The following is a 22,643-nucleotide window of genomic DNA, read 5'->3' as shown; positions in this document are numbered from 1 at the left end:
CCAACTCCCCGCCCCACAGCCGACGGGACCCTGGGAGGACGCAAGGGAGCTTCTACCCCATTGCAGTTGCACAAAAGAAATTGAACACTTTTGAGTTGCCCTTAGCAACCTAATTGCATCAGTACATTGCACACAGGAGCCAAAGTAACTGAATTTTGATGAAAAGACGGCGGTAATTTACGGCATCACAAAATTAGTTGTCATGGCGACGGGTTAATTACATCTCAAATTAACAATGCAAGTGTGGTGAAATTAAATATAAATCATATTTTCTGCATAAATTATAGGGGTTGATTAGACCGGGGCTCTGGGAGAGGGAAAGGTTGAGCCGCCACGGGCCCCAAGCTGCATTCTGAGCTGACGAGAGAGGCGCCTGCAAATGCGGGCGCGGATGGGGAGCTCTTTGAGGGGATGGGGGACCGGCGGAGTCAGGCGCCAGGGCTGCCGGGGCTGCCTCCCTCTGCTCCCGCTGCCACTCGCAGGCTCAGCTGGCTCCACACAGCGCCGGGGCTGTCCCCAAAGTTTGCTTCTGTGTAGATCAAACTTTGGCGGGGAGGAGGAGGGTGGGCAAGAAGGAGGGACGGCTGGCGCTTCTCAGCTGAGTGCCAGGGACAGAAGTTCTACCTTCACCCATCCCAAACGACTGCTGGTTTCTGTGCCCCGAGCCCTCAGAGAACACGCCACAGATGGCCGGCTTAACCTCGTTCTCTTCAGTTAAATGGGGTCAAATGGTTTCCGAGTCACAGGCATCTGCCTACCAGGGGACAGGCCCCGTGCCACCTGGCAGGCAAACAGCTCATGGCCAGGGCTGTACCAAGTGGGCGGCGTACGTTGTGGATGCCCATGGTATCCAGAGGTAGCAGCTTATGACCACTGGCAGTGGCAGGCACATCTGGCTGAAGAATGTGCTTTTCCAGCCGGCTCTGGTCAAGCAACTATACTATCAATGCTACTCCCTCCTGATCAGGGTCAGGGCAGTTTGACCCTGACCTCCGTGAATGGCGGAAGACCTGCAGAGTTAAAGGCAGAAGAGACCCCAAAGAACACTATGTCCGAGCCCCCCAGGGGCTCTGCCTAGCAGTATACTGCGCAAGCCATGGGAATACTAAAGGAGGCACTGCTGGCAAGTGGAAGGTGCCCCAAATTTGCATGCCCCAGTCCCACCCACCTGTTGCTGACGGCAGCATTGCTAGGCCCTGCCACCGAGCCTTAGAGGACCAAGTTCAGCTCAGTCTCTGAGAAGCCCCAGGCAGCAGCTTCACCAGAATGCTCAGTCAATAGATGCTTTAGAATTGTGCCTCTCTCTCCCTGCTCCTGGCCCCGTTTCTGGGTTCTGGAGAACACAAAGTAGAACTCTGTGCTCACAGATGAAAACCCCATTTACTACCTGGACAAAGGTATCACGAGACAATAAACCAGGAGTTCCAAACTTTAGTGAGCAGCGAAATCACCAGAGAAGCTCATTAAACCTGTGGAATCCTCAGGGCCCTGCTTCAGAGATTCTGATCCCGGATATGGAGGGAGCCAGAATCTGCATTTTTAACCTGCTCCCCTGGGAATCTGATGCAGGCAGCCCCAGGTCCACACTTAAGAAGCACGGGCAACACCGTTATTAATCCCATTTTGCAGATGAGGAAGCTGAGTATTGGAGAGGTTGTCGCTTTTTTTTTTTTTTTAAAGATTTTATTTTTCCTTTTTCTCCCCAAAGCCCCCTGGTACATAATTGTATATTTTAGTTGTGGGTCCTTCTAGTTGTGGCATGTGGGACGCCGCCTCAACATGGCCTGACGAGTGGTGCCATGCCCACACCCAGGATCCGAAGCGGCGAAACCCTGGGCCGCCGAAGCAGAGTGTGCGCGAACTTAACCCCTGGGCCATGGGGCCAGCCCCAGGTTAAGTCACTTTTGAAGACAGGACGAGCTGAGATTTGAAGCCACCTCTGAGTTGTTACCCATCACATGCAATGCCCCTCTCTCAAGTCTGTGTCAGGCCCCACGCCAGGCCACTTGGGAAATACAGGGACCAATGAACCACAAGCTTGTCCTTGAGGAGTACCCGATCTAGTGAGGACACAGAGGGTCAAACAGACAGCCACAGCCCAACATGCCCAATCCATCATGAAGGGACAGGGACATGGGAGCAAGTGCGGGGACAAAGGGAAGTCAGGAACCAACATGCTCTGAGTCAGACAGCCCAGGGTAGGAGGCGCTCCCTCTGGGTCCCTGGGCTGGGCTGAGCGCCCAGGGGGCTGTGCTGCACTTCACGTGGCCCAGGTGGGAGGAATTTCCTGAAAGGCTTCTGCAGAGAGATGGGGTGAAGGAAGGAAGAGAAGGCCCTTGGCGGTCCCCCTGACCACGGATGTGCATGTGCAGCTAATGAATATTTCAGTGGCCATTTATTTATCCCTGCACCATCCAGCTGCTGGGGCCACAGACCCAAGGTGGATAAATATAGCCATGGGGCGATCAATGAGGCATCCGCTCCCCACCCCCCCCCCCCCAGCCACATCCATTAGGCCCCTCGTTCCCACAACCTGCTGGCTGGGCACCTTGTCCTGCTCAATTGGTTTCCGATTTTCATTAGTGGTGGAGGCACAGCCTCACTCCAAGCCTGGGCGTTCCCCTCACCCTCCTGGGCCCTCCCACCTCAGGCTGGGCATGGAGCCCGAGGCTGCCGTCAGCCTGGAGGGCCTTTCAGAGAGCCCAGCCCACCAGAGCGGTGAAGCAGGGAGGTGCAGCGCTCAGTGGCCAGACCTCACTTCCCGGGCTGGCCCCTGTGCAATGCAGAGGGCGGCGGGCTTTCCCTAGGACTCTGCCACCCACGCCAGGGCCAGTCAGCAAGCTCAGTCTAGTTACAGAAAACTAGGGCTCTGCTCGTCCTGAAATTTCTGGGAGGGTTTCTACTTCCTACACCTGGAGGAAGAGTGTCTAAGGGGGAGTTCTGTGGCTGCAGGGCTGGGGTTCCTTGGGCTGTCACAAGGGGACCCGTGGCTCCATCAGCCTCTGCTATTCCCCTGGGCTAGAAGTTGCACACAGGCCACCCTGTCCTCTTGTCCTCCAGGCCAGGGCTGCATCCAACCTACCATCCAAAGGAACAAGAAGGGGCTGTCGTGCTCTCCCTGAGAGCCTCAGATCAGATCAGAAGGTTCTCGCCAACTCCTGGCCCCTGTTCCTCGTGCCAGGCTGAGTATATCTCAAGTCGGCTGGGACTCAGCACCTGGGGGCACTGTGTCCAGCCAGGCAGTGACTCCAGGGGTAGTCTTAACCCTGACAGGAGGTTCGTTCATTCAACAGTTACTGAACACTACGAGGTGCCATTGTCCTGGGGGTACAGCTGTGAACAACACAGACCCAAATCCCTGCATTCATGGGCCTTAGCCTTGGGGGGGGCGGGGGGACAGCGAATAATCAAGTAAACAAACAACTCATGAGTTCTAGAGGACAATAAAACAAGGAATGTGATGGAGAATGACAGAAGAGAGAGGTGGGGCTACTTTAGCTGCGTCTGAGAAGGTGACAATTAAACCAGAGACCTGAATGATAAAAGGGAACACAGCAACCTGGGCCTTCAAGGTTGAGGAAAGCGGAGAAAGCCTCAGTCCCAAGGAGCTGACAGAGTGGAAGATGCCAGAAGGAACACCCCACCCACCCCCTTCTTGGGTGCCAGGTGGCTGAATGCTCAGGCCAGTGACTGGCAGGACAGGTGCCCCTCCACAGGCTTGCAGACCATCAAAATGGCCTGGGGAGGGGAAGGAAGAGCAGAGCAGAGAGGGGGAAGGACAATGACTGGCAGAGGATCAGAGCATAAGGCCACTTGCCTGGTAGCTGTGATCACAGGCCCCTCCTCCAGAGCCAGGCCAGGACGGAAGGGAGCCCAGCAGGCCCGCGTGGGGTCCTGCCTGCACTGGGAGGCTGCAAGGCATGGGATGACCAAGGGCCAGGGCTGCTTCCAGCCCCTTGACTCCACCCTGAGTCAGCTCCCCAGATGGGGGACCCTCACGCTCTGGTATACCCACAGCAAGGACACAAAGCATGGGGTGGGAGGTGAGAGGAAAAGATGGAGCATAAATCCCAGAGGGAGAGGGAGAGAGAGGCAGGCCTGCGCCTTTAAAAGAATTTTCATTTAAAGGCTCTTCTCTCTTCCACCATTTCAGTGATCTATATGCAAATATGCTAATGAATGCAAATTAAGACACCACTTTTAGTCCCAATTTAATAGAAAGCATTAAAATACCATTTTTTTTTCCAAAAAACTCCATATGCATGAAGGAAGGATTTTTTTTTTTTTTTTTACTTTTCGCTAAAGTCACATTCCGACAGCAATTTTACGCTGTCAAAATGTTCTCAACAAGGAGAGATTTGACTGGCTTCTCCGAGAGCCAGTCATAGAAAGCTTGGGCTCTGCTTCTTGTTGAGTTTTTCTTTTAATTTGGCAGTGGTGGGAAGAAAGAAAGAAAGGAAAAAACAACAAAAAACAAGACACCCAAGAGTCTTTTGAAGGGTACCTTCTATTTTCAGGCCAGGGTCCAATTCCCCTCTGTGAAAAGTGTGTTAAACCTATAGCTGGCGATGATGCATAGGTGCACTCTGGTTGTGCTGTGGGTCACTCCTGCTGTCTGGGTCGGGTGCAGATAAAGCTTGCGGGTACCACTTTGTGTGTGCCACTTGGCGGGAACATCCTCCCAGAAGCCCCGAACTGCCAGCGCTTACCCACCACAAACACCTCAGGAGGGCAGTGCCCTTGGTGAGGACGGAGGAGGACACCCGAGCAGGGGAGGAGTGTGGGGGTGTGGCATGCGCTGGTGCCACCACTCCGCAGACCCAGCTGCACATCAAGGGCTGTCTATTTTCACTCCATTCGCTGCTCTGTAATTACACTCGGCTGCTCCCACTTGGGCTAACAGACCTTTCCCAGAGCCCCCACCCCCACCCCCACTAGGCCCATTTTCCTTCTCCCAGACTTGCTGGACACTTTTTCTTCCCATACACCCTTCAAGAGACTTCAAATCTTTGATCCAAAAGGCCTTTCTCAGAACAACGGTCCCCCAGCCCCTGAAGAGCTGCTGCCGTCCACCTCTCCCATCTCTCTGGGCCCAGTCTCTGGGGTTCCAGTTCCTGACCAGACCTCAATGACTCCAGCACATGCCTTTTGCTAACTCCTCCATTGTTCCCAGTGGCTTTTCCTTCCTGGCTGAAGTTAGTCAGGGCCCAACCTCCAGGGAGCCGCAAGGTGCTCTGATCCCAGCTGGCTTCCTCCTAAAAGGGAGACACTCCACCACTCAGGGGGAGAGGGGCAAAAGCGATTCTGCCACCTGGCTGGTGCCCTTCATGGGCAGGGTCTCAGTTCCATGTCACAGTGTCCTCGTTTTACAGTCAGAGTGAGCACCAACCGCCATCCTATGTAGAAGGGCGCCCCCCAGGCCGGCACCCACCTGGGAGCTTGTCATGCATTGGTCCATCTACTCTTCTCAGCGACCCTATAGCTTAAGACTTTCCAATTCCAAGTTACAAATATGGAAAAGAAAGGCTCAGAGAGGTGCGTCCACTTGCCCAAAGTCTCAGAGAAACTACTGCCAAGCGGCAGAGTAAGGCCTCTGCATCTTTCACAGTCCCAGAACCGGATGGAAGGCAAGGGGCTGTGCTTCCCCCCACAGCTCTGCCCCGTCCCAGTTAGGGATCCCATCTGCCCTAGTCAGGGCTTCAGCTCCCCATCCGTATAATGGGAGAGGGAGGTCGCAGTTAGCTATGGCTCCTTCTGGCTCCATCTGTCCCCAACTGTGTAACAGATGGAAGAGAAACAAGGGGAGGGCGGGGTGGGGGGGATCTCCCCAAGCCGGGCAGTAAGGCAGACTGCTCCCCAGGGCCGCCCCACACAGTGCTAGACGCCCTAAAGGCAGTCGGCCGGGAGGTCAAGCAGAGCTTGGGAAAGGGGGGAGAGGAGGGTCCAGAAGCGGGATGCAGAGGAAGAGAAATTGAAAACTGGGGGTAGGAAGTGCTTAACAAAATCAGAAAAATACTTAGATTGGGCATTAAGGGCTAACGAGGGCAGAAGCCCCATTCCAGGGAACTGTTCAAAGAGAAAAAGGCAAAGAAAAGAAGAGAGAAGACCCACTGGCTGTGGTCCTGAGGCTGGGTGTGGATGAGGGCTGGGGTGTGTGGTGGACTCGCGGTGCACAAGTTCCCCCACTGGTCTGGGGCTGGGAACCGGGCCTGGGGCGCAGGGAGGGGGCTTCACACACACATTTCTCCAGCGAAAATGAAAAGGCGGGAGAGGAAAGCAGTGCGGGCTGGCGTGATAGGGCCCGTCTAGCAGAGTCCATGGAGGCAAAAAAGAGATTTAGATATTTACGGGAAATACATTTGTTGGTGCCAAACCCCTAGTTTTATTGTCAGTGAAAAAACAAACCCAACCACCGAAACTCGTCCTCAACTGAGAATCCACACGGAGGGAAACGATTTTCCCATCAAACCAGTTTTATTGGATATAAATATCTAATTATTCGTACCAGGCCCTGGAATGCCAGACATTTTGCAGCTTTTATAACATGTGTAGGAGTCTTTACAAACGACATATATATATATATAGTTATATATTAACAAACCTGATTTGAATTTCATCTGAATTATGTTTTGCTTAGTGGGCAGTTTTTTTACAAACCTGGAAAAGAACTAGAATGTTTTGGTGCTGCTCACACCTTCTCTCTGTGGCGGCATTTTCCGAGACCTAACGTGCCTGACCCAGAAAGCTCAGGGCAAAGGGACACCGTGCTACTTCGCTGTGACACATGTGCCCACCCCTCCCACGGCCACTCGGCGGTTCAGGAATGCACACTTGCTCCCAGCACTTTACAACCACAGGACCCATGGCTGCAAGTCAATCCCTCACACATGGCACAAACATGATGTCCCAAGCACACACAAGTATTGACTTTTCAAACATACAGCACACGATTACGCTTCACAGCAACCCCTGTGTCAGCTTTCCACAAACCATGGATGACGACACAGCTGGGCAGGGGGGCAGGAAGGCAGGCGGGGTAGGAGGAGAGAGGGGAAGTTGTCTTGTGGGGAATAATGTGGATCAGCCTGTCATCTGGAGACCCATCTTCATCTAGAATTAATGCACTAAAGTTCTTTTGTTTTTCCTCTAAATGGTTTTAAAGAGACAGTGAATTCTCGGGCCGGACACGGGGACTCGGTGTGCAGCTGGTCCATGCTCCGGAAAGTGAACAGGCAGCTGATTCTGGCCAGGCCCAAGTCCATTATCTTTCCATCCCTGCCCTGCCCCAACCTCCTGCTGCTGTGCTTTCTCTCAACTTGTCGCGGTAGAAAGAAAGTTAAAAATTGCTGGCTTTCACAGCTCCCAACAGAAAGGCTGTGTTATACAGAAGGGAAGAACTCAAAAGCCCTCGGCTGGGCAAGATGAGGGGCGGGAGAGGAAGAGGAGCTGGTGGACAAGGACTCGAAGACCTCTGAGTAAGGTGCCGGGGTCAGCGCCTGTCGGGGGAGCTGGCAGCAGCCCCCTGGAGGCATGCTAAGAGAGCATGCAGCGAGTACTGCAAAGACCAGTTTTCCCCAAACAGGAGTCTCCAAACCCTGAAGCGAAGAACAGAGGGGCAGAGGCTGGAAGAAAGGAGGAGTTTGAGCATGAATCAGAGAAATCCCGGGGACCCCGGGGGAAATCACGGTTGGGGGAAGCAGTCCCTTAAGGCCCCAAGGCCAAAGGAACCCCTCGAGTTTGAGGCATATTTGGAGAGACTCTAGCCAGAGGCTAGCTGTCCACACGGATGGCAAGAAGGAAACCAACCATGATTCCAAAAGCACCGCCTCTCAGACCCATGGATTCACAGGGAGAAAGCGCTAGAAATTAAGGAGAGCCCTGGGCCTCTGCCGAGAACCTTCTGAGAGTGCCCACACATCCTCCACTTAGAGACCCGTACTCAGGGGGATGGGCTGGGGGCCAGGGGAGCCGAGAACAAACAGCAGCAACAGGAACAGAGTTGAGCCATTTCAATTATTCATATGCCAGATGGATTCTTTTCCTGCCTTTTTTTTCCTATAAAAATAAGGAGGGAGGGAGTGGGTCTTACAACAGTCTCCAAAATGGGGGGAGGAAGGGGAAAGGGAAGAAAAAATAGAAATCAAGCCCTCCATTCGTACCCATCCCCTGCCCTGGAGACCCCAGATCTCCTGACAGGAAGGCAGGAGGGTCAGAATGCCCTCTGTCGGGCAGGGACCAGGGGCATCATTTAGGTTCTCTGTGAGCAGAGAGCAAGATGCAAGGAAAATTGTTGAAGAAAGGGAGTGTGTGAGAGAGAAAGAGCAGCACTGAGCACGGGGTGGAGGGGGGAGGCAGGCAGAAGAGGGTTCCGACCTTCTGTGAAGGATATAAAAAATCCAGCCGCCTCAGGGGACACCCAACTATCTAGCATATTGCTGTTAAAATGTCTGCAAAATTTAATACACTTGGCATGCCATCTAATCAGTCCTTGGAAACTCGGGCACTCTCTCCCTCCCATAGTCAAACTGCCTCAGACCTTCCGCCTATGGGATTCCCAAAACTACCCCGTCCCCCGATTTTGGATAAAGTTGTACCCCCTCATGAAAATAGCTGCTGTGGCGTTTAGGACACATTTCACGCGGAAGCTTGTGCAAGGTCCAGAATCTAGGAAGCAGGTGGTACCATAGAGAGAACTGAGGATGGCTCCTGGGGCCAGGAGTTTGGTACCCAGACTTCTTTGGTTGGGGGGGTGGGGGTTGTTAGCAGAAGAGAGGAAGGGTGCCAGGGGCAGGCATGTACTAACAAGGGAACATGGTCCCAGATGGGCAGGCAAAGGCCTCTCTGTCCGGGGAAGCCAGCGAGAGCCATTCATCCTGACAGCTCTTATTTAAATAGCTGCCAGGCACACAGAGAGCTATGTCCTCACCAGAAGGCAAATACACACCAGTGGACACGTGGACACATAACCGACCATATGTTCTATCAACCCATCCATTACCGGGAAATTTCCATGAACCCCACAAGATTCCATAGCTTCTCCAAGTCCCCAACAACCAGCTAGGAGGTTTCCAGGTTAGCCCAAGGAAAGGCCGCCTGACCTTCTACCCCAAGCATAGCAATCAGAGCCCAGCCTGACCTGGATATTTTGGCAGGTCATCACCTGCTTCTACTTGGCAAATAGAGATGGCATAGAGCTCCTGAATGTGACTGAAAGGATCAATCCCCAAAAACCTTCACCCTCCACCCCAAGGAAAGAGAGTGATTACCAAGTCCTCTTTGTCCGTTTTTTTTATTTCCTCACCTCTGACTGACCTAAAGTCTCAGGCAGCCTTAAAGAGGCCTGGAGGGCCCTAAGAGGCTCAGGAAACCCCAGAAAGCCCACGCTGTGCTAAGGCACAGTGTTTCTCACAAGGCAGGATCAGGCAGGACAGGCCAAGAAGCGGGAGAAGCAAGAATCCCCTCCCTCTGCAGGAGAGAGCCACAGAAGCCAGGGACACAGAGCACAGGAGCCCCTATTTAACTGCCCTGCCCCTTGCCACACAGGTGGGAACAGAGGAAAAGAGGAGAAGAGGAATCAAGGAGCTGGTGGGCAAGGCCAGCCTCCTGTGCAGGAACCCACAGAGTCACACAGGGTCCCACGATAGAAGGGCACATGCTTTGTTCAATGCCCTGCTGTCGCTGTCATGAAATTCTTAATAATTTTAGAATAAGGGGCCCTGCATTTTCATTTTTCACTGGGCCCTGCAAATTATGTAGCTGGTCCTGGTGTGGGTTTTGGAAGATCAGACGACCCAGGTTTGAACCCCAAGGCTCTGTCCCCTATAAACCAAGTCACATCAGAAAAGCCACTAATTATCTCTGGCTGCAGGGAACCTCATCTATAAAGCAGAGTGATCACACTTGCTCTCAGGGTGGCCAGGAGAACTGCGACGGGAAATCGGGGAAAGAGCTCTGGGAACACGATTACACGCTCCTATTCAAATGCCAGGTGTGTTGACCAAGAGGGGAAATGGAGGCCTGTTCATGTTGATGGTGATTTCCTCCCACCCCAGGGATGACCTGCCCCGCTGTGGCAAGAGTTCTGCCTCCAGAGCAGTGCGGTGGGAAGCCTTGGGCATGCCCAGCATGGCTGGCCCCATTCACAGGTGAAGAAACTGGGGCAGAGTCAACAGATGACCTGCCTGTTGTCACAGAGCTGCCTGGGGGCAGAGCAAGGCTGAGGACACACTGTTCCTGCTGTCTAGGCTCAGCCTTGGCCACAGGACACTTGAGATGGGGACAATGAGAAGGAGGAGATGTAGCCAGGATTTGGAAAAGGGAGGAAGGAAAGGCCTTTTACACTCCATATCACACACATACACACATATACACGGCAAAATTAAAGCTGAGAACTTGGCCAAAAAGAAAAATCCTACCCCTCTTCCATCGAAACTTATTTTAGGGCAAGAGGTAATTGCCAAGGACCCAAATAAAAAGCCAACCACAGGCTGTAAACGGCTCCCAGTCTTTAATTAGACCCCAAGAAAAAATAGTGGCAGAAAGAAAATGAAAGTAGAATAAGGCTCCCCAAGGAGGGAATATGCATGTGACCCCTCCCCCTTCCCAAGTCCAGTGGCTTCAGACAGAGATTACCTTTGCCTGTGGCAGGCATTTTCGTGCCCACTGAACAGGCTGGCACTGCCCATCGTGGGGGCAGGCACAGAGCCAAGACAACACTTCACACCCAAGCGAGGGCTAGCTTTGGTCCTTGTCCTTCTCCCAGGGCCTCCCTATGCCCCAGTCCGTGGAGGCTGGCCTGATGTCAGGGTGCCACGGGGCCAAGGAGAATATGAGCTATTTCTACCAGCCCTGGAGGCAAGGGAGCCAGGAAAGGAGAAGCTTTGGGTCTGGAGAGGCCTCTGACCCACTGAGAGATCTACCCATCAAGCCACAAGGCCTGGCTCCTTAGCCGCTGCTACCCACACAGCTCTTGTCTCACTCCCTGGAGCTGTCTTCGGGCTATGACCCCCAGCTCCTTCTCCTGGGCCCATGTGGAGGTCGGTGGCTCTAAGATCCTGTGGCCAAAACACATGCCCCCCAAAGCTTCACCCCACATGGTTCTCCTAACCAGGAATGCAATCTTAGAAACCCTTAGGGTGACAAGTAGTATGTGACAGAAACCCCCATTCGCTGCGCCATTCCACCAAGGTAAGGGAAACACACACAGACTCTTCACTCCAGGTGGCACCAGCCACCCCATGACCCGTTCCCAAGCCCCTGCCCAGCCTCTGGCCTTTGGCAAACAGTGGGGATGTTCGACTAAGGGTGGGGCTGGGAAGAAGACAGGAAGCTGTCCTTGAGAAGGTGGGGGTCTGCAGAGGGAGGGTGTCCATACTCTCACTTCTCATATAAACAGACGCAACCCAGTGGGCCAATCAAATTTCATGGGCGGGGAGTCTCGCTAAGTGCCAAGACCAGCATGGACCACACGTGGCAGAAGCAATGGTCTCTGTTGATGTTAAAACAACAGCCAGGTCCCAATGGCAGAAGAGAGGCAACCCCCCTGACATCGGGGGAAGAACCCAGGAGTAAAACACATCTTGGCCCACGTTAAGCGAGGAAGCAGAAGCTGCCGTCCCAGTCCCCACCTTTGCAGAGCGACAGGATGGTGAGGTGGGCTCACGACCAAAGCCCTGTCCCTTACAAGTGGACACGTCCAAGTGTGGGAGAGGGAGACCCTGCCTCCCTGCAGCTGGCACCAAAGGCAGCAGGGACAACCATGCAGAAGACCCTGTCTTCTGCTTCCCCACAGCTGCTGGGACGAGAGTTGTCACATCTACACCTGGCTCCCCTTCCAGAATGGGCACTCACTGAGAGTGGGGTGTGCTGTGCTCCCCTCTCAAGGGCTCTCCTCTGCCCCCACCCCGCCAAGCCTAGCATAGGAGGATGTGCTCCAGAAACCCACCCTCACCTGCTGCTGCAACTACTTCCCAGTGGAGCGGCAGGCTGGGCTCTGCCATACACACTGTATTCTTTATCATTTCCTTTCCTGTTTCTCAAACAGAATGTTAGCAACAGATGAGGAGCAGGCCTAAAAGCAACAAGGGCAGCAACTAGCCCTCATTCAGCATCTAAGGGTCCCGAGCCTTGTTGTGGACACTCTAGAGACCACATCCTGCAAAGAAGGTACTATTGTGCCCATTTTACAGAAGAGGACACTAAGGCTAAGTATGGTGAAGTGACGGCCACACCTCTATAAAACAGTGGGCCTGGCTGCAACTTGGGTTGGCCTGGTTGCTGGGTCCACTCCACTGTACCTTCCTCCCAATTGGTTCTCCGGTCTGCTCACTAGTTCTAGGCAGTGGCAGGCCTGGCTGGCCCCTCCCCGCTGGTTGCTCCTGTATTTGGTCCTCTGGTCCCTGATTTAATGCACATGCCTTGTGCACTCAAAGAGTAATGTAGGTGAAAAGCAGGACTCCATTCCCAGCCACCCACCATGCCCTGATGGCCAAGGCCTGTACGGCCAGAGCACATCAGAAGGTCTCCCCAGGAGGAGAAGGGAGTGTGAATCAAGCCTTCCGAGGCAGCCCCCATATCGCCATGTCAGTCGGGTGGGGCCTCCCTGCTGGCCCCCCTCCTGCTTGCTTTTCTCTGTGGGGGTGTCAGGCTTCCATCCAACAGGATGAGAACTAGAATTCCTCTCGGACAAGGAGCCCTATGGCCACTGCTTTCCAGCTTCCTTCCCAGCCTGGGAATGGGTTGGGAGAAGCAGTCCAGGCCCTGGCAGAGGCAGCAGGAGTCCTGCTAATTAATTGGCTCTCCGTCTTCCCCGAGTGCTCACCAGACACAACCAGATGGTCTCAGCGACATGCCCTCTACCCCCATCCTCCCTTGGAACCACACAGCATTGTCACCTTATGCTCCCCCTCCATTTTCCGCGTCTATATTGCAAAACCCCAAGAGAGTCCCTTCTCCCCCTGCAGGCAGGCCTGAGCCCAGACAGCCCCAAATGGACAGGGAGGATAATGAGAACTCTGGTTCAGGTTTGCAAGGATGAAAGTTCTAAGTGGGGCCAAAGTTTAGACAAGGCTCCAGTTTCTCTTCTTGCCCTCAGAAATTCAGCTAGGAAGCTAGGGTGGGGGAAAACTCCGGGCTGACTCTGTCCCTATTTCTTGGAAATGTTAAGAGATGGTCCTAGATCCAAGAAACACTAACATAAAACCCTAAATAATCAAGGCCTGGCTGGTCCCCCGACCCCAGGAGGGTACCACATAGAAGCTGCTCCAGCCAGAAGCAGAAGCTCGTTGGGGCCTCTGTAGCACCATGAACACTCCCAGTGGCTCTCTCTTGGCACCTCCATGTCCTAGGCGGGGTGGTGGCCTGCAAGGTGCATGGCTGTGCCCTCTGGGTGGCCAGACTGTGTGGGCACACTCACCCAGGCAGCAGCATTGCATAACAAAGTGGCGGGGTCCCAAGGGCAGGGAGCTCCAGTTAAGGCTGGAGCCACAGCTGAGAGGCCCTGGCAGGTCTGAGGCCCAGAAGCCGGAAATGGCCCCGTCTGCAAGTGGTCCTGCTTTAGAGGAGGCTGCACAACACCCCAGCACTAACAGCTCTGTGATGTGGACTCCAGCTGGTGAACCTGCTTCACTTGTCTGGGCATCACTTTTCCCACTTATAAAATGAGCCTGAGCTGGACGATCCCTGGGGTCGCCAGGAGCATTCAAGGGCTGCTGTGGGTGGAGCAATCAGCAGAAGGCCCGCTCACAGTTAGCGCTCAGTAAACGTTAGCTGGGATTATTACCGTTGTTATCATTTTCATGAGCGTCTCTCTTTTTGATTCTGAATATTCTAGGAGCCTCCTTTCAGACAGAGCCACAAAGTAATGGGGAAGATCTGAGCTTATAAGCCTAGAAAAGCCACATTTCCTGAATTCTTTATGCTCAGAATCAAAACTAGTGAGGAGAGGATAATGAAGATTTGATTAAAAGCTGCAAGGGGTCTGGCCAGGTTTCGTGAGCCTGAGTGGCCCAGAACCGGCCAGCACGGGATCCAAAAGGCACTGACCTCAGAGTAGCCAGGAGAATGAGGACACGTGACTGGCTCTTCAGGGCCCATCTTAAGGGGATGATCTTTGGGGTGAAGCATATTTATCTAGGGCAGCAAGGGTTAACGCCGGGGCTGGGAGAGGCCAGGCAGCATGGAGCACTCCCTGTTTATTAATAAGCTATTTATCACCAGCTTTGCTTTTAATGCCATTTGGGCTTAATGTCGTTAATGAAATATAAATACCCACGCTAACGATGTCGGTCAGAGGCAGCACGGGCAGCAGACGGCTCTCAAAACAGGGCCAAACCGCCGGGCACGCTGGGGAAGAGGCTGAGAGCCCGGGAAGCGGAAGAGGATCCCACCGGCTCGGCACCCCCAGCCCCCTTCTGCTCCCACCACAAGACTCCCCAGCTGGCTGTGCCGGGAAAGGCTGGGAGGAGGGCAGCCCAGGGCTGGGGGAGACGAGGCCTCCCAGGGCACAGGATGCTGTTAACTCCTAGAGAACAGAGCAGGAGCAAGAGCTCCCACCTCAGGGGCAGTGCCCGCCTGGCATCAGGCCCCTTGGCTGCAGGAGGCTGGACTACCACCAGCTGGCAGCAGGCCCCTCTGGCTGCCCTGAGCTCCCTGACCACTGGGAATGGAGCCGGGGTGAGAAGGGTCACGAGAGGAAGCAGTAAGGACCTTTATCAAGTTTTCCAATAAAGACCACCCCTCCTTACCCGTGGAATGACATCCCAGGCAGTCCAGACCTCCCTGAGAAGCAGGCACGGGGCTCCGCGGCAGCCTTGGGGGCAGGTACAGAGAGGCTGGCAGAACGGTATTTCTGTCCAGTGCCCAGAGGCCTCAAACATGGGGGCGGCCCTGCACAGCAGGCTGTTGTCCCTGACCTTGTGCATGACCTAGCCTGGCCCCCTCCTACACAGTGGGCCATCCTTGCCAGCCTCTCCCTGGGTTCAGAGTGATGCCCTCAGCAGATGACCACCTAATCCACATTACCCCAGGAGCTTCAGGCCTTCCCCTCAGGAGAGGCCCCAAACTCCTCCGAGACACCAGCCTCACCTTGAGGAGGTGGCCCTGGGACTTGCTCCCCAGCTGGGAGGCCACAGACCTTCGGGATGAGACTTGGACTCTACTCATCCAAGGGCCACCTGGGCTCCCATATAGGTTGGAGATTGGCAAGCGGCTGACCTTTGTTCCATCCTCCTCTCCCTGTACCGTGGCAGTGGAGGTCACCATGCCCCAGCTCCGCCCTGCTGGCCAAGTCCCCAAGCAACTCCCCAAGGGTGCTGCCTCTTCCAGAGGGAGCTCCTGGCTGTTCTCGGGAGGGTGCCCTGCAGCCTGGCCCTCCACACTCAGGGTTGCCAGAGAAAATGCAGGACAACTGGCAAAAGTTGAATTTCAGATAAACAGCAAATGGTTTTGTAGTGTAAGTGTATCCCAGATACTGCATGGAACATACTTACACTAGAAAGTATTTGCCGTTTATCTGAAACTCAAATTTCACTGGGCATCCTGTATTTTTATTTGTCAAATCTAGCAACCTTATCCCGGCTCCTCAGCAGGTAAACCTGGCAGGTGGGGATGGTTTCTGGTGGGCCAGCAGGACTGGGAGGGGCCGTGAGGGAGAGCGGAGATCCCTGCCCATCTTGGGACAGCAGTCTCCTTTCAAGAGGCTCTTCTCATAACTGTCCCCCTGCCTGCTCTCTCCCCTCGCTGGTCAATGCTATGGCTCACCTGTGGGGGTCTCCTCTCCCTGCACCCCCCAAAGTCACCTCCATGTCCCCAAGGAGTACAGGGCTCATTTGCTGGGGCTTGGTGGAGCTCAGCTCAGCGGCTAATCCCCTGGGTGGCTCCTGTCAGATTATTAATTAGCTAAAGCGGATCGGTCCTGGAACAACATGCGCTTGGACTTCAGATAAAGCAGGCCAGGGAAGCCGGGCGGGGGGCTGCTTAAAGTGACAAGATCCTGTTTCTGAACTGTTCCCCAAGGTGGGCCTGGGGGAACAGGCAGAGGCTGGGGCAGAGTGATTTCCAACGGACCCGCAACACTGCTCTTGCCTCCTCGAGAGAGCACATCAGCAGGACAGGTGGGTGCAGACGCACCTAGATTCGGCCACAAAAGGGATTGGGCGAGGAGGAGTCGGCAACAGTTGGGTCTTGCTTTTTAATAAAGAGCTTGCGCCTAATCAGATCATGTCACTCAGAACTCTTCAGAAAGCTTCTTATTTTACTCCGGGTAAAAGCCTGAGTTCTCACAATGGCTACAAGGCCTGCAGGATGTGTGGGCCCCTGCCCCCAACCCCCTTGACCTCACATGGCATCCCCCCTACTCGCTCTACTCCAGCCACACATGCCTCCCTCACTGTCCTCCAACACCTCTGGGGGGCTCTTGCCTCTGGGAGCTCACACTTGCTTTCCCTCCTGACGGGAAGACTCTTCTCCCAGATAATTAGGGTGGCTTGCTCCCTCACCTCCTCTGTCCTTATCCAAATGTCACCATCTCAGTGATGCCTTCCCCCACGCCACACCTAAAATTACAAACCACCCACCCACCTCCCCCCACCACACACACTCCCTATTCTATCCTCCAGACCTACCTTAGTTTTTTCCTGGACACACAGCTCCATCTAACTTATACTTTCTTTACGGTATTGACCATTTGCCTCCCTCTACTAAAACACAGACTCCACAAGGACAGGAATTCTGGCCTTGTTTGTTCACTGCTGAGTTCCAGGTCCAGTTTGCAGTGTCTCTCAGTAATGCTCGATGAATGAATGAAAACAAAGAATGAATGACCAGAGGTTTGGGGTCAGGATCTGGACCACCACTCTGCTGGCTCTGAGCCCCAGGTGGCTGGGCCCTGGCCCACCCTGGTGGGCTCCCCAGGCACCTGTCTCCTCCCCACAACCCTATTTGATCCCATCCTTCCCCAGCTCTGCCCCCACACTAGCTTTTCCCTAAGTTGCACTGTCAGGTTGTGGGTCTCCTGAGGGATGTCCTAGGGGACCCATCTCTGTGCCACCCAGACCCTCTGCTATCAGCTGGGACAGCTACTCTCTCTGCCCAGGAAGCAGCACGGAGTGGGACGACGGTGAGGTGAGGGAACGCCGAGATTCCCAGCTGCTGCCCAGGCCCAGCTCAGCTGCTGGCAAACTCCTGGGTTTGGATTGTTTTGACTTGAATCGGTGAAGCTGAAATATTGAGTCACAACGGCCCTAAACTTCATTACCAGCTCTTAACACAGATTACTAAGGGAAAAAAGTTGCTTTTAATTGCTTTTCCCGATTAGCATTTCTGGAGGAGAAACTAGTGATTAATTACACGTTCCCTTCTCTCACACGCCCTGGCCACAGGGGTCCCAACCCCAGGCTACCATAAGGCTCAGGGTCAGGAAAGGCTCCTGCTCCCAAGGGGCCAAGAAACCAAACCAGAAAGAAAACTTGGGTGGTGAGTGAAGGTGAGGAAGACACCCAGAGCTGATTTAACAGAGAACAAGCAGCTAGCGGTGTGGGGCGGCCTTCCAAGGGTTCCGCTGAAGGTGGAGTTACAAGGGTCTCCCCACTCACTGCCTCATGCCTCGGTGTGGTGTCCCCTGAGCTAAAAGATGTTCACCTGGACCAGGTTTATACCTAGGCTGATTCTAGAATAAAAGAGGCCAGAGGAAGCTGGAAATGACAGAACAGGCGTAGCCTGAAGATCTGCAAGGGAAGACGACGCAGTCACAGCCACACGTGCGAAACCTGACGCCGCTTCTCCAACACCAGCATGTTCTCCCCGTGGAGGCTCCAAGGTCATGGGGACAGAGGCAAGGCAGAAGTGCTTCTCCCCTCATCCAAAAGACGTTAACCCCCCCAAAGCCATGGGCCACTGTCCCCTTTGGAGCAACCATGTCACCAAATGAGGAGAGGTCCCTTGGTAGCTCCAGGCAGGGCTGGTGCTTCCAGCCCTTCCCAATCCCTCTCCCCTTGGGTCTGAACCTGGTCAAATCCAGGGGCTTCCCCACTCTGCTAGGAAGGCAGGAGGCATGAGGCAGAACTGAGGAAGGAGGCCCGGGGTGGTCAGCAACATCAGGCAGAATTTTCACACAGATTAGAAACCAGAAAGATCAGTAACTCCAAACCATCTCCCTGCCACATCTCTGCCCAGCCCAAAGGGGCTGTGACCTTGGAGTCCATTCATCCTCGCAAGCACAGCGTCACCCAGGGGTGGCAGAGGACTTGGGCCCCCACTCCCCTCAGCTAGTACCTCCCTCTCCTGATCCCGCCCCTTCATACCCTGACCCCAGCTGTGCGCTCTGGAGGGGCCAGCCCCACATCAAATCAAAGCCCTGGAGGATGGAGTTAGAACTGTCCAGTCCAGTATGAGTGAAGGCCATGGATCTAGTGCAGGCCATTGGGGCAGAAAGCAGAAGAGCCACCCATGCATGCGCAGACACACACACCTGCCCACCCAGATACGCCCACCCCCAGGGCTCAGCCCAGTGTTTGATGCCAGCAGACACACCCAGGAAGACTGGCTGACATCCCCTCAGAGCCAGGCAGAGGCACCAGCTGCACGCTTGGGACTTCCCTGCCACCTCCTGCAAGATGTCGCCAGCCTGCCCTTCTGCTCCCTCCTGTCACTCCCCTTGGAGGTCAGGCCTCCTGAGCTTCCCTGGAGGGCTGAGTTGGCCCATATGGCTGGGAATATGTTGCCAGCACGGGTAAGTACTCACTGGGGCCCCGCAGCCAGCTGTGACAGCTTCACGCTCGCTCCAGCCAGGCCTCTGGCTTGCTATTTGGGTTGCACAGCGCTGCCCAGGGGGCTCAGGGATCGCTTCGCTGTTACAGTATTGTTGCTGGGATTGCCTGTCCCGTCCCGGCCCAAGCAGATGATACCAGGACCCAGGAAAACGGAGCCTTGTGTCAGAGGCTCTGGAAAAAGTGACAGTGGCCCAGGTAAAATCCGACAGGGTACCTGTGGCAATTCACACTGTGAATCATGGAAAGACTTTCCACGTGGAAAGGCTACTAGGATCTCTGCCCATGAGCTGGGATGGAGGCTAATCTGGCCCCGTGGAAATGAGGAGGTCTTAGACAAACCCATTTTTCAGCCCTCAAAACTAATCAACTGGGGTTGTGTGTATTGGGGCGCACAGGGGAAGATGCACAGAAGCTCAGCCCCTGAGAACACACTTCATATTTAAAGTCACAGAGATAGGAACTATATGAGGTTCTAGGCCCACCCTCAGACCCAGCATAGACCCCATGGAGCAAAGGCACAAAACAGGCTTCGGTGCAGAATCTTAGGGCCAAAAGGATAGTGAGCTCAGAAGTCCCTACTGGAAACAGTGCTGGAGACGAGCAGGCCTCTGACCTTCCCTCCACGTGGTGATGACCAAGAGGTGCCCAACCCCCTCAAACGAGCTTTCTTAGCAACCAGGATGGTGCTTCTCTGCTAATCCACAAGACGTTAGCCTCAGAAAGCCACAGATCGTTCCTGGCACTGTTGGGCTAGGGGCACAAGAGGGAGGAGAAGACGCAGGGCCACACATCAGGGGTCTTTGCCCCTTCAATTCACTCACCCTCTTAACACACGGACTCTGCTCCTTTCTCTCCATTTCCACCACCTCATCTCAGCCATAGCCTCTCACTCCATCTTTTTAAAACACAAATCAGATGACTTTACCTTCCTGCTTAAAATCTTCCAGCGGCTTCCTGTCACCCAAAAAATATAATCCCAACTTCCCCTACATACCCTAGCCCCCGCCCTGTCCACCTTCCAGCCACTGGGACCTTCTTTCTGTTCACCAAATGTACTGAGCTTATCCCACCTCAGCACCTCTAAACTAGCTGTTCTCTCTTTGTGGAGTATTCTTCTGACAGCTCTTCAGATAGCTGTCTACTTCCTTTCTTTCGATCTCAGCTAACCGTCACCTCCTCAAAGAGGCCTCCTCTGACTGTCCAGCCACTTCCCACCTCCTCATCCTATGTCCATTCTGCACTAATGGTTTCCTTGTTCCTTTCTGTGGGTTTGTTTATTGTCCACTTGCCCAACCAGAACTCCGTGAGAGCCGGGGCTGTCTTGTCCACTCTGTGATTGGCAGACACTAGGCCCTCTGTAACTGCTGAATAAATATAACCAGATCTTCTGCGGCATAGCCAGAAATGGGGAGAATCTGAGCCAGACAGGATCAGGCCTGCAGACAAGGCCCAAGCACGGACTTGCCCCGTTGTCCACACTCTGGTGTGCTAAGACAGGACACCTCTGGGACCACGGATCAGCCCTGCCACAGAAGACCCCAGCCTGTGGCCAAACTCAGTACCTAGAAAGGGCTAGGTGAGCAAGGAGGGGCTCAGCCACGGCATTCCCACTTGGAGCCCTCGGAGTTCCCAAGCTTCATTATCAAGCCCAAAACGGCCAATGCCAGGATGCGGGAGTCCCACAGGACCCATGGAGCCCATACCCTATGCCAGGTGCAAATCCCAGCTAGCATGGCCCTTAGGAGTCAACAGTGAATGGAGAGTTCAAAAAGGGAAAAACTAATGGGTATGTTTTGCCGAGGGAATGAAGAAAACAAAAAGCCTGCCACTGAGAACAGAAGAGGCAAATGTTCCCCCCTCAAAGGGAGCTCTGCAGGCACTTTGGCAACCTGCTCATGCACAGGGCACAGGCGGGGCCAGGGAGACCATCCAGAGGCTCAAAGATGTATGGGCCTGCCTGCCCAGGACCCATGATCATCGAGGAAGCAGAGTCAGGCAAGAAGAGCCCGGGAGGGTGTAGACATGTACAGGTGCTGGTGCCAACCCAACAAGATGGCTGCACAACCAGCAGTCTACACAGCCCCACCGCCATCAAGGGACAACAGCAGCACATCTTAAGTGTGGCTGGACCAATTCCTGGAGTGTGATTGCATTCTGGACACCAGGAAGAAGAGTCTCAGCCACATGGTTGCTCTGCCACAGCAAACCAAGGCCACATTTACATCTGATTTGCAAATCCTTGGGCTGGATTCAGGGCTTCTGCTAGTCCCTAAGGTGGCATGGCCCAAAATGAAGTAAGTCTGCAGCTTTGAGAACCTCTCAAACCCCAGTGGGCACCAAGTCACCCATTTCTGCAAGTGCTTCCTCTCTGCAAGTTCAAAGTCCAGAGCTGCAAAGCCTGGCCACGGAGGGAGAGGCAGGACATACCTGCCCATGGTGCCCATGGGGAGGAAGAGTGCAGGTGAGTGAGCCAGGGCTGCTGACTCCCATCTGACACACTCAGGAGGACTGGCCCCCAGCCCTGCCGGTCCACCTGTTCTCTAGGCCCTCAGCCTCAGCCCCTGCCCCAAGACCTTGCCCCTCCACTTTGTGAACACCCAACCTCACTGGGCTGATTCCCTCAGGATCTTAAGAGAATACTGAACAATGACCAATATGTGGTAAGTTACCTGTTATGTGTCAACCTCCCACCCTAAGAACTGCCTCGTTTGATACCTGCAGGTAAATATCTGACAGTACCAGCCCCACAGACTACCAATCCCAGGCAAAAGTGACCTGCCTTATGGCCAGGGGCAATTTCTGAGCCTGGATCAACACACCCTGTGGCTTCTCCTTTAAGGAGGGTTCTGCCTGGGCTGGAGGACCACCAAGAGAGCCCCAAGAAGTCACACATGAGCTCAGAGCAGAGCAGCAGCCTCTGGACACGCTGATGGGCTGGACCTACCGTTCCCAGAGATGATGTTCAGAAATGACCCGATGCTTAGCTCCAGGAGTGCTGTCTGCTAGGGCTCAGGCCTCACCTGGAATACCTGTATGCTGTTGGCACCATTCAATGTCATACAATAGTAATGCTGGGAGGATTCTTAAAGGTCAGTTTTGCAATCTCTTTACTTTACGGGTGGGGAAACAGATCCAGAGGGGAGAAAGTGAGTCAACAGCGAAGCCATGGCCAGTATACAGGTGTCCCATTGCAAGGCCAGGGCTCTTTTCTCACTTTCACCTGGGGTGCCTGAGCTACCACCACCCAGGTCAGAACTCAGTGAGAACAGCCTACGCAGTCCTTCCCCTAAGGAGGAACCCCCAAGCTGGCCAACCAGAGCCCCTAGCCACATTTCCTAGTGACATCTTGGGAATCGGGAGCAGCTACCTTTGCATCCCAAGAGGCCGGGGTCCAAAGTCCATTCCAACGCAGACCACTGGAGCTGCAGGACCTCCTTCTACAGGAGGGGTTGATGGCCGTGACAGCTGGAAGGGCAGGTGGGGTGGAGAGGGTCTTTGCCTTCAGTCAGCAAGGTCTGTCTGTCTACCAAAATGAGAAACGAAAACACGTTACCAGACTACAACTGAGACCCACAAAGCTACTCCAGAGAGGAGGACATTGGAGGGTATGGTTCCAACACCTGCACAGTAACCAGCCAGCAAGGTAAGAGATTCTCAGACCCTGCCTGCCAATCACCAGATGGCACTGCTGTGGTGTGTGCCATGCTTGACCCTACAACCAATGTGCCCTTTGCACAATTATTAGCCAATTGCTATGTAGTTGTTGTACCTAATAAAAGAATCAAATAGGTAGAAACAACAGGCCAATCAGGTGCCACCCCAGGTAACAACAGAGTGATCACACCCAAGGCTTGGTACCTCGGGTGAAAGGTCAGC

At 54.2% G+C, this 22,643-nt stretch overlaps 1 protein-coding gene across 6 annotated transcripts in view; it reads right to left on the bottom strand.

Moving 5' to 3' along the window:
- The window catches only part of CASZ1 (castor zinc finger 1), a 150,220-nt gene that overhangs the window by 94,339 nt on the left and 33,238 nt on the right, over positions 1 to 22,643 (bottom strand). For 5 of the 6 annotated variants that reach the window (XM_070253638.1, XM_070253616.1, XM_070253615.1 and 2 more), the window contains exon 2: positions 22,135 to 22,290. The gene's annotated coding sequence lies outside the window, so the exon portion shown is untranslated. Of the gene's footprint in view, positions 1 to 22,134; positions 22,291 to 22,643 lie in introns of those variants that run through there. The other variant, XM_070253626.1, reaches the window with a different exon arrangement.

This window comes from Equus caballus, chromosome 2 (assembly GCF_041296265.1).
Source record: "Equus caballus isolate H_3958 breed thoroughbred chromosome 2, TB-T2T, whole genome shotgun sequence".
In the NCBI taxonomy this organism is placed as follows: Eukaryota; Metazoa; Chordata; class Mammalia; order Perissodactyla; family Equidae; genus Equus; species Equus caballus.
Note: the sequence above shows the minus strand (reverse complement) of the source record. Positions and strands in the feature narration are given on the sequence as shown.